General features: G+C 37.6%; 1 protein-coding gene across 2 annotated transcripts in view; it reads left to right on the top strand.

The window, feature by feature from the left end:
* The first annotated feature begins 2,129 nt into the window (after positions 1–2,129).
* LOC134748301 (ETS-like protein pointed) overlaps positions 2,130–8,541 on the top strand; it is a 166,084-nt gene continuing 159,672 nt past the window's right edge. For both annotated transcript variants that reach the window (XM_063683050.1, XM_063683049.1), the window contains exon 1: positions 2,130–2,298. The gene's annotated coding sequence lies outside the window, so the exon portion shown is untranslated. The remainder of the gene's footprint in view (positions 2,299–8,541) is intronic.

Below are 8,541 nucleotides of genomic sequence, written 5' to 3'. Positions count from 1 at the left end.
TTATTTAATATTTTACTTCATAAGTTGTTATTTTTGCTGTTTCAATTTTAAGTTGAAGATCTTTTCGTGAAAGCATTTTGTTTTATCTCTTTGTATAAAGTACTGTGTCTTTTTCTTTAAGAAACAAATAAATCTATCTATTTACTCCCTACATATGAATTTAATATAATAATATGAATAACAATATTCGTATGCACCCTTAACAGGTATAAAGTATAATTAATTTCATTGAATAAAATGGACATTTTATCAAATGTATTTGCTGTTTATTTAGTTTATGTCCTGTTTTTCTGTAACTAATAAAAGGCCGACTAATCGGCCATTTTGGCCGACTAGTCGCCGACTAATCGCCGACTACAAATGTGGCCGGATAGTCGGCTTTCCCGACTAGTCGGCGACTAGTCGGTACATCCCTAGTTATAATACTTATAATGATGAAGAGGTAATAAAATATGAAATATGCATATTTTTCGTATTCTTACATTAACAGTAGGTTTTTATGTTGATTACGACGTTTAAAGGAAACTAGTATTAACACTCATCAATAAGTAGTCATGAATTGGAACAAGTTAAAATTTAAAAAAATTGGAAAAGTAAAAAGCACTAGTTCGCGAAACGCGAAAACCAACTTTCCGCACGCTAAACAGCCACGAAAAGTAGCACTTTTTGAGCAACTATATTAAAAAAGTCTGTTACTACCCTACTGTGTTCTTGTGCGGTGTCAGCATGTACGCAAACATCAAAGGCGTCGGTCCACTGTTACTTTTTACATTGTGACCTAAGTGTATTAATCAATAATTAGAAAGCAAGTGATAAGATAATTAAATAAGTAGGTATGTATTATTAAATTTTTGTTACAATTATAAAGAGCAGTCTGTTTTAATGACTTATCCTTATAGGTACAACTGGTACTAGTCTCGCCATTTAAAAGCAGCTAGTAATGCGTCGCCAGATTTCCGTATTTAAAATCGCAAAAAATTGTATTGTTCCCTTACTATAGTTGTAATATTAATTACTAGTTTTTGCCCGCGACTTCGTCTACCTGGAGTTAATTTAATTTTTATTTAACGTTTTAATTTTTGGTGTTGAATCCTTGATAGTTTATTTTATATTAAATTGTAGTATATTATTTAGTTAGTCCATTAAGAGGTCCTTTTAATAATTCACCAACACATTTTATTTTTCACCTTTAAGGTATTCACATCAAATAAATTCCACTGTTCTTCACATATAATCTATCAAAGTCCGATGCAATTTGGTAGATAAATTGTTCGATCAATATTCACTGTTTATTGTCCCGCTTATAAAGTTTAGTCACTGTTCATAAAGGCACTGAATTCTTTGTTTAATTTATTGACGTACTGGCTGGCGCGACGCGCCACCAGTGCAGCACAAAGCCCCACTGGCAGGATCGCCATGTGATGTGGGACGTTAATTAAGACAACCAATTGGTTATAAGAGTGTCTTTATTCTGGATAATGTTCCTAAGTGCTAGCGTTTATATAATACGCGGCTACGTAAGAGTGTGCGTGACTTGGCGCACACTATAGTAATTTGGGTAGCTTATTTTTTATCCAATCTGCTTTATATCGATTTCCCATACAAACTTCCATCCCGTTTTTTACCCCCTTAAAGGATGATTTCTGGGATAAAAACTACCATATGTCCTTGCCCGGGACTCAAACTATCTCTATACCAAATTTCAACTAAATCGGTTCAGCAGTTTAAGCGTGAAGAGGTAACAGACAGACAGACAGACAGACACACTTTCGCATTTATAATATTAGTAGGTATGGATTTATATAAAATTCGTTCTCAAATTATAATATTTTTATGGAGCAGAAAATTCATACGTAAACACCAAATGTGATGTAACATCGCACATAAAGCGATAGAATTACTATTTTACTTTCGCAACCTGCTCTCTTCAATACGACCTTGTTTTGTTCTAAAGTACTTGGGAATTGCGAATATTGAGCATTTGCTCGAGGTTTCGGGCGTGGATAGCGCGTTATCAGCGTATCTTCTACGGCATAGCACTACGTCCATTCATAAGTTCTCCCCACCACAGAGCCCGACGTTATTTGAATGAACGCGCATGTGTGCGTACCGCCGCGCGCGCACCGCACGCTTGTGTTCTTCAGTGCTCGTCTACAGGCCGGCTGGACAACCGTCGTTTGCGTCGGGCCTGCGCGTTCTTCAAATCAAAATAGTGCTATGCTAACAACTTAAGTGTAAACAACACCAATTCTGTTAACAGTGCCGTGTAAACGCTAATCTGGATATTAAAATCGAGAGGTAAGTTGCGTTGCCGAAAATGTTTATTTTCATTCAGGCCCGCCGCCTACGCGCTGCTGTCGCGATTTGAGCGACGAATTTACATATTATAAGTTCATTCATTGCGTTGCTTATTTATATTAACGTACGAACGTACGTGTGATGTGAATGGGTTATTGCTGTTCAAACACTTGGAACAGAGCTTGATTCATCCTGATAACCAATCGAGACAACGAAGCCGTTTACAAGTTTCTATTTGACGAGTCTACGCCGTCAAAAAGTTTGTTAGTGCCACTTGTAGCTTTTTAAAATACTTGGAATCTGCGACCTGTCAGAAGCTTGTTGTGGTTCTATGTCGATCGCATTAACGAGTATCTAGGCGAGGCCGGCCCGCGTCCGCTCCATTTCGAGTGGTGTTTTTATATTCCGCTACCTGAGTACGAGGCGCAAGCTGATCCCAGTAATGGCAGTCGATAACCAGTATACATTCCTGATAAAGAAAATAAAACAGCTAGGTGCTAGAATACGCGAATACGTGGCTACATCACCTGACATGCCTATGAGTAGGCCTCTCAAATTATCTTGATAGGTAGGTAAACTCATAAATGAGACACGTTTTCTTTGTGCTTATTGGACACGAAATGTTATGCCATTTGTTACCTAAACAGGGAGGAAAATTAAGAATTAAAAATAATAATAATTAAAAGCCCTTTAAAAAAGCTTTTAAAGAACAATTCATTGCATCAAGCAAATGCCTCGATAACTTAATTGGAAGACCGGATTTGTCTCAACTCCCAAGATAAGGTAAGGACACTACTAGGAGGGATGGCTGATGTCACGGGTTCAAATCCCGATAAAATTCAATAATTTTTAAAACTTGAACTTCAATTTAAACTGGCATTCAGCATTCAAAGGACGACCTATATTATACTTCGTCACACGTCGATAAATTTCACTAGAATCCTTAATGGAATGGTTACGATAAGATACATTCAGACAATAAATCAAAAACTTAATGATCCTGCATTCTCATAGGTACCTACTTACTCGCTATAGTCTGTAAGTAGGTACGATGTGCGATAAAACAACATCTCATGTAAATGGAATTACCTATCTCAGAACTTGAGATGACAAAGAATAGTTGTTTTGTTGTTTAACCTCTCGTGCTAATAATTATTCTTACCCGAGCAAGGTAAAGACTCCAAAATTAAACCACGAGCGTATCGAGTAGTTCGAAAAATTGAATTTTGAGCGTTGCGAAGGTTTGAAGGCACGAGGGTTAACCACGCCAACACAAGAACAATATACTAACTGTAAAATAGCAAACAAAATTAAAGCAAATCGAATTCAAAATGAATGGTAGGTATTTATTATTAATTACCATTCAAAATCATCATTTAAAAGTCATTTCTACCAGCAAACATAAGAAAACAACTCAAAATTTGCATTTGATTACTTTGCCTCACATGCAACTTTCTTATTAGTTTTTGAACAATCAAGAGAGCCAGCTTTACCAGCTGTGTAGTGAAATAGTAGATTGTTAACCAAGGGATGAAAGGCACTCATTTCTGCCGAGGTGTCTTGGCGCTCGAACGCAGTGAGAGCGCCAATAGTCCGAGGCAGAAATGATGCCTTTCACCCGAGTTTAACACTCTACTTTTCATTTCGAATACGAGGAAAGTAAAATGCATGTGTTTTTTCAAAAACATGACGAATTAGTAGATTGTTAACCAAGGGATGAAAGGCACTCATTTCTGCCGAGGTGTCTTGGCGCTCGAACGCAGTGAGAGCGCCAATAGTCCGAGGCAGAAATGATGCCTTTCACCCGAGTTTAACACTCTACTTTTCATTTCGAATACGAGGAAAGTAAAATGCATGTGTTTTTTCAAAAACATGACGAATAATACATTTTTATAGTATTTATTGAGGGAACTTTCAATTAAAAATTCAGGCAAAAGTATCGTTATTTATGGAATGGAGAGTCAAGTATCACAATGGAAATTGTATAACAAATCCATTTAAACTCAAATTTCAATTGCTTATCGTAAAAAAATTAAAAATATCGTACTTCGAACGTAAAATGCTCTAGTGCAGACACGTATCATTTTCTGCGCACCTTTTAGAACAACAATGGCCCTCTTTCAGAGCATGAGAAATGAAAAATAAATTACTTACCATGACGATTAACCTACAGTTACCTATGTAAGGTAGATAGATATCTTCTAGATAGGACTAGAACAAGTCGATACCTAATTACCTACTACCGAGAGAGAGAGAGTAGAGTACCTACTACTTTGCTATTTAATTCACCTAAAACTGAAAGCAAAACCTGAAAACCGAGCTTTACCCTCGTACCTGTAGATTAACACATAGATTCATATTAAACTACCTATGCACAATCAATATTCAGTCAAACTGGATCTTGTAACATTTACCGTAAAATGGGGTGAGTAGGTTTCGCGGGGAGAGTTGGGTTATGAATGGGGAGAGAAGGTTTGAAAGGGGGGTGAGATGGGTTTTTAGGGCTTCTACTACAAAAATAATGTATTCCAATTTAAAATGGAGCTATAGTAATAGTCATAATAATAAAAAATCGATCCAACAATCTTCCAAAATCACCTTTGTATGAAAACCCATCTCACCCCAATCACGAGGGACTACGGGGTGAGGTGGTTATTCCTGTTTATCGTCAGTTATGAAATGGAACTACCCAAAATAAAATAAAAAACTAAAATGCAAACGTCCGGAACACTTATTATTATTATTATATACACCATTCAGTTTGCATATCTAAAAATAAAATGTTATCGAGGTTTGAATGTCAGTTTTGCTTCTACTCACCCCATTTTACGGTACCCCCTTATTCATAAAACTTAGCAAACCTTCGTTAAATTTTGTCCCTTTCTAACAAACACAGATGAAAAATGACGGATAAGGGCAAATGATTATCAAGAGCTTGTTATATATAGAGTTAACAAGCGTGTATGACCATTAAGGCCTGTGCACACCGGGTGCGTGTGCATAGACGTGCAGTGCACGTGCGCGTTGTAATATACAGTTCCTTATGAGAGACGACAAGCCACTTGCGTGACGTGTGCGTGCGCGGCTCCAACATTTTACCGCACGCACACGCAGCCGGTGTGGCCTGCCCTTAAGCTTTGGAACGTCACTAAAGAGTTCAAATCATCCTCAATATTCACAACCATTTTAATATCTACTCTGAGATCATCCAGCATAATTGGATCCTTAAACACGATACAAATATACGAAACCAGACATCGCACCCATACCGGTTCTTCTAAAGCGATGTTCTTCCTAGGTGTTGTAAAGAATAAACGTGGTTTCATCGTAATCTACTTAACCCTGTCTAAACAATATCAAAGACAAAATGACGTAATGTTATAATTTGATATGTCTGACTAGGTAGATGGACTTATCACTTATCTCACCGTAGATACCCGAGAGATAAAATAATTATAACAAACATCTAAATTAAGCATACGCATTAGTCAAACCTAGTCACGCGACGAAATGGCTACCTACGCTAAAAATAATAATAAATAATTAAGAACTTACGTTACCTAGGTACTACTATAACTTGTATAAGTATCTCGTGAGCTACGCGAATAATGTACATTATTCGCGTAGCTCACGAGATACTTATACAAGTTATACATAGTATACATACGGTACCTCCCGCATAATGTAGGTCACCCCATAGTTAGTATTAAAGGTCCCAGAGGTAGTCGTCCCTCATTATTAAAGTCAGAAAAAAGCAAAATTTTCGTTTAATATTGGCCCAACCTTACCTAGGTACCGTAAAATGGGGTGAGTAGGAGCGAAACTGACATTCAAACCTCGATAACATTTTATTTTTACATATGCAAACTGAATGGTACAATAATAAGTGTTCCGGACGTTTGTATTATGAGTATTACGATAGCTCCATTTTAAATTGGAATACATTATGTTTGTAACAATAGCCCTAAAAACCCATCTCACCCCCCTTTCAAACCTTCTCTCCCCATTCATAACTCAACTCTCCCCGCGAAACCTACTCACCCCATTTTACGGTACACTACTAAAACATAGTAAGTAGAACAATGACATTTAACATTAATAACATTATAATATTTTATTATTTTATGAAGAAAGAGAATATGAATATGTAATCAGAAATACCTTAGACTTTTATCTGTCTATCTTATTATTGGTGTGGAAACTACTTGTGTTATTTAAATACAAAAGATAAAGAAAGATAGCTCCAAAATCGTAGCACTCACTAATAGCGCCTAGCGAATTTGGTGCCTACTTTTAGATATACATTTTCCAATAATGAGTAATTGAATTTACTGATATCAACGTTGAAAATATGAATAGTGATAAAATTAAGAGACCATTTTCCTGTACCAATCTACTGTTTTCTAGGCGCCGTTTAAAAAGTTCTAATCGGCTAGGTAGGTATTTGTAGTATTTACCCACCTGTAGGTCTTGTGCTACAAGTGGTGTCATATCACTGCTTTGCAAGTGTGTTTGGTGTTTTCAAGGCTATGAACCTATAAAGACTTTCAGATTTAAAGCATTCTTAAAATGCGCCGAAGATGTCAAAACACAACCAAATGTTGTACTAAAACATGCAAAAAACTGGGCCTGTCGCCTGAGACGCCTCCTTATGCATGTCAACAGAAAATGGGAGCAAATGTAAAAAATATGCACCTGCTGACAGCTTTACATTTTCGTTGAAAACTCAAGTGCGTGTCCGATGTGGCGTAGTTCTGAAATTCTGAATTAATGCCATGTTTAGAAGAATATACATGGCCTCCTTTTGGTAAAGTCAATCAAATTTATATATGTTGCGGCGTGGTTTTGCATCGTAAGGAGAGGGCCACACACACGTCGTGTCTGAACTGAAGAGACGGCGTTGCGTGCGGCCGGTCGGAATTTTGATCTAACTGGTGATTGTTTGTAAAAAATGGGGACCTGAACGACCTGGATCTTAGGCGGCATAAGGATTTTCGTATTAGTTCGGCGTCCTATACACGTACAACTCCGCTCCACTGTGTCGCGTCTTCATGACGAAATTTGGTGTATTTCCATTTCCCCGCCCCACGTAACCGCAGCCATATATGATGCGGGGACAAATGGCAATGATTTATATAAAAACCCTATTCCCAGCATCTGTGCCCGACAGAAAGGGCTGCAACAATCGTGCGTTCTTAGTTTTCGGGTTGGAAACTAACCCAAGCCTCAGTCGGTAGAGCATGAGAATCTTAATCTCAGGGTCGTGGGTTCCTGTAACTGAATGAGGCTTGTGTTAGGTTCCAACCCGAAAACTAAGAACGCAGCGAGATTGTTGCAGCCCTTTCTTTTGGTTTAAAACTAAAGACGCATGATTGAAGCTACTTAATACGTACACCCGAAATTTGACTTTGTGAGCCATACCCGACAATTCCATAATCCGAAGACTCGGAGAAAGAGCCGTCGTAAGCCAATTAGTCTTTTTATTTTCTAAGATAGAAATACATATTTGAGCATATTCGTGTAGGTGTGAGGAATAACACCTTGGCACCTATGATCGCATTGTGCCGTTTCAGAGGAATTGACTCCAGTCAACACTCCGGCTGTGAAATGAACAGCGTATGCCTAGTATACCTACCCTACAGTAGTGTGGGATTAAAAAAAAAAAGGCATGTAGGTACAGGTTTTAAAAGCAGGGAATGAGCAAGCCTAATAGTATCCATAGGGTAACCTTACCATCAGGCGAGCTGTAGACCTCGACACAAACTTTAAAGAAACGATATGAATGAGATCATCAGATCACAGACATGATAGGCACGAAATACAATACAATACTCTTTATAAATAATGATTAGATATTAAATAACAGACGGATTCATTTTCGCTAAGTGTACGCAGATCCTATAACAAGCCTAACCTAACATCAAACTTTTGTCTGACGCACACTAATCTAGGCCTATTGACATTTACGCTTGCAAGCACCGATCAATGTTTACTTTGCAAAATAAACTGACAGATCACGAGAACAAAACCCACAGCAATATAGCACGTATAATTTAGTATTACGAAACTCGTGCAATTCGAAACTATAAATCTGTGCTGTTATTCCCGGCACTACTAAGCATTTCGCCTCAAACCACCAGTATAAGTTGTGACCCCGTAATTCGTAACTACTATTGCGTGATTTAGAGAAAACATTAACTCTGGTTATGTTTAGACGATGCGCTATGTTTACAATGGGAATAA

This window comes from Cydia strobilella, chromosome 16, assembly GCF_947568885.1.
Source record: "Cydia strobilella chromosome 16, ilCydStro3.1, whole genome shotgun sequence".
Lineage (NCBI taxonomy): Eukaryota > Metazoa > Arthropoda > Insecta > Lepidoptera > Tortricidae > Cydia > Cydia strobilella.
This window is presented reverse-complemented; position numbering and strand designations above follow the sequence as displayed.